This window comes from Lactuca serriola, chromosome 3, assembly GCF_051521515.1.
Source record: "Lactuca serriola cultivar US96UC23 chromosome 3, Lser_US96UC23_V15, whole genome shotgun sequence".
NCBI lineage: Eukaryota > Viridiplantae > Streptophyta > Magnoliopsida > Asterales > Asteraceae > Lactuca > Lactuca serriola.
Window position 1 is genome coordinate 273,155,678 of NC_136410.1, and position 10,467 is coordinate 273,166,144.

Consider the following 10,467-nt stretch of genomic DNA (forward strand, 5'->3'; position numbering starts at 1 on the left):
ATGAAGAAAATCCCACTATATTGCGACTCTGAAAGTGCAATTAGAATTTGTCACAACCCAGTGCAACACTCGAAGACTAAACATATAGCACTGAGGTATCACTACGTCAAAGATCACGTGGAAGATGGCAACATGGAAATTCACTTTGTAAGGACGGCTGATCAACTGGCAGATATATTCACTAAGGCTTTACCTGAAGCAAGCTTCAACAAGATTTTGCAAGGCCTAGGAATGATGGAAGCAGAATCAGTACCCAAATCATCTTCGCTTCAATAAAGGTAAGGAGAGAAATAGAGCGAACCAAAATGAACCGAACGTTCGGTCTCGTTCGGGTTCGGTCTATTTCAGGTGAAGCTCGACCAAGAACCGAAATGAACCGAACGTACGGTCTATTTCGGGTTCGGTCCTTCCGAACTTGTTCGCTTCTTTTTGTTATCAAGGCATTTTGGTTATATTCCTCTGTACACTCTTTTAAATACTTCTTTTTAAATTTTATTTTCATAAAATCCAAAAATATTTCTCTTTTTCATTTAATTTTAACAGTTCTCACAAAACACAAAAATATTTCTTCTTTTGCTTTTAATCTAATGCTTTCTTTTGTATAAGTGTGACTCTCGTTGATGATGCTCCAGACGATATAATTACTCTTTTATACACTTTCTATGTGTCCCTAGAAGCATGTTCCTGCATGCTAACCAAAGCCTCAACAGATATTGAGTGAAGCCTTAATAACAAGATACATACAAATCATGTTTTCTCAATCTAGGCTGTTACATTCACTCCTCTTCTCATGTTGAGCTTAGATTTTTCTGCTTGGTCCTTCTTTTATAGCAGAGTTACATTTGTTTCTTATACCACCTATATCAATTTTCTTCATTTCACTTCATCTCACCAACGTAACCCTTGAGACTCTCAGCATTTACCACAGAGGTTTATGGTTACACAAAAATTTGTGTTAATGATCTTAGTTTCGTGCCACTATGTACTGAGTGAAACGCACAATTCAACACCTTTAATGAATTGATGGTACAACATCACCATATTACAGTTTTTAAATGAAATCTCTTTTTATTTTGTGTGATTCTTCTGAAAATTTGTATTACCAAGATTTTTTTCTTCCCCAAGGATCCAGTTAAATGTTTTTTAGATTTCTTATTTACCCACATGTGTGACAACCCGAAATTTCCAATTGTATGAACATCATCTATTCATTAGAAGCTAGTTCAGTTTCTGTGATTTTCAAGCTTTTCCAAACAAGTTTGTGTACATTAGGGTTTATGTTTTAGATGATATCAGGAGAGTGGATACTCCTGGTTTTGTGAAACTTGGGCATTTCAAGTTTCATACTGTTGCAGTCCAACATCAGGAATGAAAATATTTTCTGCCAAAATATTCCAGGACTATAAATAGTTTTCTGAATTAAATTAATTCATTATTCACAATTCCAAATAGAGAAAAGCCATATTCTCTCTAACGGATCTTCGGGTTTTCATCCCAGATTGTGAGTCTACTTTTCTATATGTGTTTCAATACTTGTTTAATGCATAATAGCAACAATAACATGTTTAGATTTCAAGATCCGGGAGTTTACCGCCCAAGATCGTTCTTGGGGAGTAAACTCCAAAATGGAACATTATGGCTTCCTTGTCCCAATTTCTTGTTAGAAGACTTGTTTAGGAGATAGGGTATGATCTTTATAGGCCAAAAAGCATCCAAGAAACACAAGTTCTAGGAGTTTACGGCCAAGGAACTCCCTTGGGCCGTAAACCCCTTTTCAAGGGCTTAAATGCCCTAAAACTTTCCCCAAATGCTTAAGGACTTCAACTACTAGTACCTGTGCTTGATTAGAACACCAAAAGCCCATAAAAACCATAAGTTTTTAGGAGTTTACGGCCAAGAACCCTTCTTGGGCCGTAAACCCCATTTTGTGGGACAAAAATCATTCCAAGCACACCTAAGGCCTTTAGACAATTTACCTTGCACCTTTGGGACTAGAATGGAGAGAAGAACACATAGAAACAACTCCTTGGAAGGATTTTACGGCCAAGGAACATGACTTGGGCCGTAAACTCCAAGTGAAGGCACCAAAGTGTGCCTCTTGCCCCCATTAGCCTTAGGTAAAATCATGGATGCCATTCTTGATGTTTAAGTGCCTCAAATCAATTAATTTCCTAGAGTTTACGGCCGTAAACTCTAAGGTGAGGGACCTTAGGCCGTAAACTCCCTTATGGAGTGTTCTAAAGCCTTAAAACTACTTCATGCATTATTCCAATAAAGATAGGAGTGTTCTAGATGCAAGATAACACCACAAAACACCCAAAAAAACCATTTGAGGAGTTCACGGCCATAAACCTATGAGTTTACGGCCGTAAACTCCAAGGTGTGGGGTTTGTTGGATGGTGAACTCCTATACAAGGCTATTTGATGTTTCAAACCCTTTTGCCTTGTCCCGTAGCAACTTAGATACAACCATTTGAACCATAAACACTCACAAAAGTGTTTAAATGTTTTCTAAGTGTCTTAACTTATTTATTTAAGTTATTATATGTCTAATTAGTTATATATATGTTTATTATATGATAACTAGGCTCGTGCGTGTAAACCAGTCTCCGTTTGTCACCTAGCACGGTAGCCGACACTGCAATTCAAACGCCTCACCACATGTGAGTTCATACCCCTTGAATCAACCTTTGAAATGATTTTAAGTGTTTTAAATACTTTATGGGGGGGAATACAAGTCAAATACTTATAGTTATTGCTTCAATCACATGTGATTGCATTTAATCACATGTGATTAATAACTAGGAAAACAACGATTTTCACCACTGTTCAAACTGTTTTTCAAACTGCTTTACTATTGAAATGTTTTACAAACTGTTTTACTATCCAAACTTATTTATAGACTGTGATTCAACAAATGCTTCTTATACTTAAACTGTTTTATCAATTTATGCCTTCAAAATGTTTTATAGATCGACATCAAGTCGATCTTCTCTTGAAATTATATTACTGCTTCAAATGTTTTATGAAAACTTATTTATGCTTTTATATATCCAATTGCATGCCCATATATGTATAGATATATAAATAATGTTTAAAGGGCTTAGGAAGGCCATCCGCCCTATTTCCTTTTCCTCGATTTGGATGTGGTCTGGTGGGATTTCGGGTGACCATCCGAAGGTCGTTTCCATATTACTTATATATCATATATACATATATAGACATAAAGGTACTTCCATATTCATACTCATCAGTACATCATTAGCTGGTTACCATCGGGTTAACGCAGGACAATACATATACAGAAATACTAGAAACAATACATATACAGATATACTAGAAACAATACATATACAGATATACTAGAAACAATACATATACAGATATACTAGAAATAATACATATACAGAAATACTAGAAACAATACATATACAAATATACTAGAAATAATACATATACAGATATACGAGAAACAATACATATACATGAATACTTAACAATTGTGATCCACTGTATCGGGCATGCCTTAAATGTCATGGCCCGAGTTGTAGCCAGAATTCTCTTGGAGGGAGAGCGTGAGTTTGCGTATAGATCTATACTGGATTGACTATCCTACACCTTGCTGCTAGCTACAGCCGGACCTGCAGGTCTGCGGGTGCCAAACGTCATTTCTTATTACGACCGTTCATTATGTCGTTGATTACCAGTCGATAGCATGGTGCAATTTATCACATTATGCCTTAATATAAATCCGGTTTAAGGTAGTAGTATTTAGTACAGCAGTAGTCTTATTATACAAAGCTACAGTACTACAATGATTTACCCATTACATATTTTAGTGATAACCTCACTTAAGCATTAATGTATAAACTATATTTTTAACAAATGATAGTTATAGTTGGGTAATCACACACTTTTACAACAGAAAAGTTTACAAAACAGCCTAGCCTTGGTAGAAGGTTACTTTTATAGAAAATATAGGATTTTCTGAGTGATTCAAACTTTTACAAACACTTTCAAACATTTGCTTACATTTTTACAAACTTATACATTGAGACAGGTTCAAACGTTTTTACAAGAAACATTGACACTAAAATACTTATGAACTCACCAGCTTAATGCTGATAAACTCTTTCAAAATAACTTGTATTCTCAGGTCATCAGTAGACAGGTACCGAGGCCAGCTTTTGAGAAGATGGGGTGCATTCAAGACTCATCTCATATTATTTTGTGTTTCATTATTTTTGGTGTCTATAACTGTACAGAACACACTTGTATTAAAATTATATATTTAATGCAATGGATGATGTTGTTTGCTTATTTACATTTACTGTGTTGTGATACTATACATGACGTCCTCCGCCCCAGAACGTTTACGCCGTTCTTGGTTTTGGGGTGTGACAGATTGGTATCAGAGCATTGTTTATAGTGAATCAAGTATATCAACCCATAAAAGATATACTAATCTATAAAACCAAAAGGGACTAAAACACTCTGACCAAGAGTCTATACTTTAAATAATAAAATATTTAATTAAGTATACTAGTCTACATTATACTAAAATCAGTGTCACAATGACAAGAACAAAAGTATTACGATTGTTGAATATCACAAGTGAGCTCGGGGATGTATGGTCAGTCTTGGGAATGGCATAGCCTGATCAACTATGCTGGTCCTAGGAGTGATTAGCATATGCCCTAGAATGGTTGTGATATGTTAACAAGTCTAAAAACTTACCAACAATACCACAAGAGGATCAGTAGACTTAGAACTTAAAATACTATAGGAGTATTTTGTGCTACTAGTTACACGTATACTATATTCTTATACCTCTCTTCTCGCGTAGATCTAAATGGCTGGATTCCATCATGGCGACCCGTACTTTCCCAATGAAGGCAATGTCGGGTGGATCGATGAAGAGCCCGAAGATGACCATCCAATCCCTTTGGATGATCACCTCGCAAAAGGCTTTTCGGATGGATCCGACTCCGAGCCTGAAGTCAACAACCTACCGCTTGTAGGTCAAGCCCAAAACAACAACCCTCGACCAGCGTTTCCAGGTCCTACTCCCATGTGGGCAAACAATCTGAATCGCTGGAGTGATGAGCAGGGTCAGCCCTTACCATACTTTGGGGACCGAACCTTCTACAACATTAGCGATGGTGGCCCTGCTGACAGAGCTCTGTCGGTGATCATCCGCAGAATAGCTCGTAATGTCGAGCAAGGTCGAGCGGCCATCGACCGGGTCATGGAGAATGATGCCAATTCAGGTGTCAATACAGTCCGCATTCGCCGTCTTGAAGAAGACATGGAACGGACCCGGAGGACCAACGAAACTCTGCAGCAACAGCTGGTTGCCTCCCGTGCTGAAGTCTTAGAACTTCGAGCTCGTCAGAGAGCTCAGGACCGACACCTTCAAGAGGTGTTTCGTCAAATGTCCGACCTCAGGGATCGCCTGAGGAATTCCCATCACCATTAGATGATGTCTAGTACATCTCTGTCTTTTGAATTAGGGATAGCCTTGAACTTATGTGCTCTAAGTAGCACTTGTCTGTAAAATATTCCTAACTTTCGGTACTCTAATTAGGAATATAGGACTGTCAGTATTGTCCTTATGGTATGATGTAAGACCTACTGTTAGGTCGATTTTTTTTCCTTGAACTTATTACATCAGTAATACCCGTACTATTGAAATCTATATAATCTGTGGGAAAAATTTGTACACTTGTGTATTCCTACTAGTATTTCTTAGGTGATTTCAAACACTCATTCAAATGGTTGGGCTATGGTTATTTAGTCCATGGGTCACTCTCACTTTGCTTACAAATTGATTCTTATCATCCTTCTTGTTTTCATAAACTTATAGCCGAAGGATGCCTCCTCGCAAGTCTCCTAGAAATAGGAATAATCCTGTACCTCCACCGCCTCCTCCACCTGCAGTCATCGATACTACAGCCCTGAATGCTGCCGTAGCTGCAGCAGTGGCTACTGCCATGGCTCAGTATCACTCATCGGATGCTAGCAGAGGTGGAACCCCTGTTGAATCTATCCCAGTTGAAATCCCTGTGCGCTCGAGGGAGTGCTCTTACAAGGATTTTACAAACTGCAAGCCGAAGCCTTTATATGGCACCGGCGGAGTCATTGCTCTCTCGCAATGGTTCGAGAAGACTGAATCAGTCTTCGAAATCTGTTCGTGCCCTGCAGCATTCAAAGTAAAATATGCCGCGTGCACCTTCGAGGATAAAGCCCTAACGTGGTGGAACGGCCACGTCAAAGCCCTAACTCTCGTCGTGGCTAACGACATGGGCTGGGCAACAATGAAGGACCTCATGACTGAGGAGTACTGCCCTAGGGGCGAAGTCCAGAAGTTAGAACATGAACTCTGGAATCTGACAATGAAGGGCACCAACGTGATCGCTTACACTGCCCGCTTTAGCGAACTAGTGGCCCTATGCCCCAATATGGTTCCCACTGAAGGGAAAAAGATTGAGCGGTATATATGGGGGCTAGTGCCTCCGTACCAGGGGAACGTCTTAGCATCCAACCCTGCTACTTTCGACAGTGCCAAGCGATTGGCACAAAGACTTATTGACCATGGAGTCAAGACCCCTGCAACTACAACCACATTAGCCGTCCCAGAACCCTCCAAACCCGCTGGAAACAAGCGGAAATTCTGGGATGAGAAGAAGAAACAACGAGCTTCAAAGAAACAACAAATCATAGCAGTACATACTGCGATAGCCCCTACTGCTGTTACTGCTCCGGGGAAGCAGTATTCTGGAAGTTTGCCGAAGTGCAACAAATGTAACTTCCACCACAACGGCGCCTGCCATGAGATGTAGTGTAACAACTGCCACAGAAAAGGACACACTGTCCGATTCTGTAAGTTCCCGGCGCAACCGATCTCCCAAGTTCCTGGCTCAGGCGCGAGCCCAACTTGCTATGGATGTGGCGAATCAGGCCACTTTAAAAGGGACTGCCCTAAGGCGAGGAATACTGGAGGAGCAGGGAGGGTACTAGCAATAGGCCACGGGGAAGCAGTTGCTGACCCGACAGTGGTGACTGGTACGTTCCTCCTTGATAACTCCTATGCATGCATTCTGTTCGATAGTGGAGCGGAGCGAAGCTTCGTAAACCACAAATTTGCTCGCATGCTTAAGCAACAACCACACGTACTTAATGAACAATTCACAGTAGAAATGGCCAATAGGAAAACTGAAAGTACTAATAGCATATACTTAGGTTGTCTTCTAACCTTAGATAACCATTCATTCCCAATTGACCTTATGCCGGTCTCAATAAAAAGTTTCGACGTCATTATCGGCATGGATTGGTTAAGTCTTCATCGAGCCGACATCATGTGCTATGAGAAAGCAGTCCGTTTAAACCTCCCATCTAACGAAACCCTTATAGTCTACGGCGACAAACCTGGTGCGAGTCTTCGCATTATTTCTAGTATTCAGGCACAGAAATATCTGCGCAAAGAATACCACGCATTTCTTGCTCACATCGTCGACACGAACCTAGAAACGAAAGAACTAAAGGACCTCCCAGTAGTGAGCGACTTCCCCGACATTTTTCCAGAAGAGTTACCCGGGTTACCTCCGCAACGACAAGTCGAGTTCAGAATCGACTTGGTCCCAGGAGCTACCCCAGTAGCCAAGTCGCCCTACCGTTTAGCACCAGCCGAGATGCAAGAACTCTCTGGTCAACTTAACGAACTACTCAGTAAGGGTTTTATAAGACCAAGTTTCTCACCTTGGGCAGCACCGGTCTTGTTCGTTAAGAAGAAAGACGGATCATTCCGTATGTGTATTGACTACAGGGAACTCAACAAGTTGACGATCAAGAATCGTTACCCTCTGCCGCGCATAGATGATCTATTCGATCAACTGCAAGGGGCGAACTATTTTTCCAAGATTGATCTGAGATCTGGATATCACCAGTTACGAGTGCTCGAGGAGGATGTGCCGAAGACAGCCTTCCGAACTCGTTACGGACACTACGAGTTCGTGGTGATGCCATTCGGATTGACCAACGCGCCCGCAGTCTTCATGGATCTGATGAATAGAGTATGCCGACCTTACTTAGATCAGTTCGTCATCGTTTTCATTGACGACATCCTGATCTACTCCCGAAGTAAGAAAGAGCATGGTGATCATCTGCGACAAGTTCTAGAGACATTACGAAAGGAGAAACTTTATGCGAAGTTCTTGAAGTGTGAATTTTGGATCCGAAGAGTCGAATTCTTAGGACACGTGGTAAGCGAAGAGGGAATCCACGTGGACCCATCCAAAATAAAAGCCATTGAGAACTGGTCAGCACCAAAGACGCCTACAGAAATTCGTCAATTTCTAGGTCTCGCTGGCTACTATCGCAGGTTCATTCAGAACTTCTCGCGAATAGCGAAGCCTCTTACAACCCTGACCCAGAAAGGCGTGGCCTTTGACTAGGAAGAGAAGCAAGAAAGAGCGTTCCAAACGCTCAAACGAGCCTTGTGCACCGCACCGATACTATCCCTTCCGGAAGGAATAGAAGACTTTGTAGTCTATTGCGATGCATCCAATCAAGGACTCGGATGTGTTCTGATGCAGCGAGGTAAGGTCATCGCCTACGCCTCGAGACAGTTGAAGACACATGAGGTTAACTACACGACCCACGATCTTGAACTAGGAGCAGTAGTGTTTGCTCTGAAGATCTGGAGACATTACTTGTATGGAACGAAGAGCACTATCTTTACCGACCACACGAGTTTACAACACATTTTCGATCAGAAGGAGCTCAACATGAGACAACGACGGTGGGTTGAGCTACTCAGTGATTACGAATGCGATATTCGTTATCATCCGGGTAAAGCCAACGTAGTAGCAGACGCCCTAAGTCGGAAGGAATATTCTGGTCGCAAGGTCAAGTCATTATCAATAACCATCCATTCACACTTGACTGAGCAAATTCAGGCGGCTCAATTAGAGGCCATGAAACCTGAAAATGTGTCGAGTGAATCCCTTAGGGGAATCGACAAGAACTTCGAAGCCAAGGGTGACGGAGCTTTATATTTCATGAACCGGATCTGGACACCGAAACACGGTGGTTTCCGAGACTTGGTCATGACCGAGGCGCACAACACTCGGTATTCCGTCCACCCAGGTTCAGATAAGATGTATCTGGATCTAAAAAAGCTATACTGGTGGCCTAATATGAAAGCAGAGATTGCTACCTTCGTGAGTAAATACCTTACTTGCGCGAAGGTTAAGGTCGAGTACCAGAAGCCCTCTGGTTTACTGCAACAACCACAGATTCCAGAATGGAAGTGGGAGCGGATCACTATGGATTTCATAACCAAGTTACCCAAGACAACGGGTGGACTTGACACCATATGGGTCATCGTTGATAGATTGACCAAGTCTGCACACTTCCTGCCTATCAAAGAAACCGACAAGATGGAGAAACTTACGAGAACATACATTAGGGAAATTGTACGGTTGCATGGTGTACCTATTTCCATTATCTCCGATAGAGATAGTAGGTTCACTTCAAGATTTTGGCAATCCCTACAACATTCCCTAGGAACAAGGCTGGACATGAGCACAGCCTACCATCCACAGACCGACGGACAGAGTGAGAGAACCATTCAAACATTGGAAGACATGTTGCGAGCCTGTGTGATTGATTTTGGGAAGGCATGGGATACTCATTTACCCCTTGTCGAATTTTCCTATAATAACAGTTATCACACGAGCATCAAGGCTGCTCCATTCGAAGCTCTCTACGGCCGCAAGTGCAGATCCCCTCTGTGCTGGGCTGAGGTTGGTGATACCCAATTAGCGAGAGGGCAAGCTTCCGACAGTACTCTCACTGGTCCAGAAATCATTCGGGAAACGACAGAGAAAATCGTTCAAATCCGTGAACGATTGAAAGCCTCTAGAGACCGACAGAAGAGCTACGCCGATAAACGAAGAAAACCTTTGGAATTTCAGGTGGGAGACCGAGTCCTTCTCAAAGTCTCACCCTGGAAAGGCTTGATACGCTTCGGCAAGCGTGGGAAGCTTAATCCTAGGTACATAGGGCCTTTCGAGATTCTTGCCAGAGTCGGCCCCGTAGCTTACAAACTTGATCTACCCGAAACACTACGTAACGTACATTCTACATTCCACGTATCTAACTTGAAAAAGTGTCTGTCTGACGAGACTCTCGTAATCCCACTCGACGAGATCGAGATCAACGAGAGCCTCAACTTCGTGGAAGAACCTGTAGAGGTCATGGACCGTGAGGTCAAGCAGACAAAACAAAGACGTATCCCTATCGTGAAGGTTCGCTGGAACGCCAAGCGAGGACCGGAATTCACTTGGGAACGCGAGGATCAGATGAAGTTGAAATACCCTCATCTTTTCGCTTGATTGTTTGTAACTTTCATTTGCTTAAATTCTAATTTCGGGACGAAATTCCCTCTAACAGGGGGATGATGTG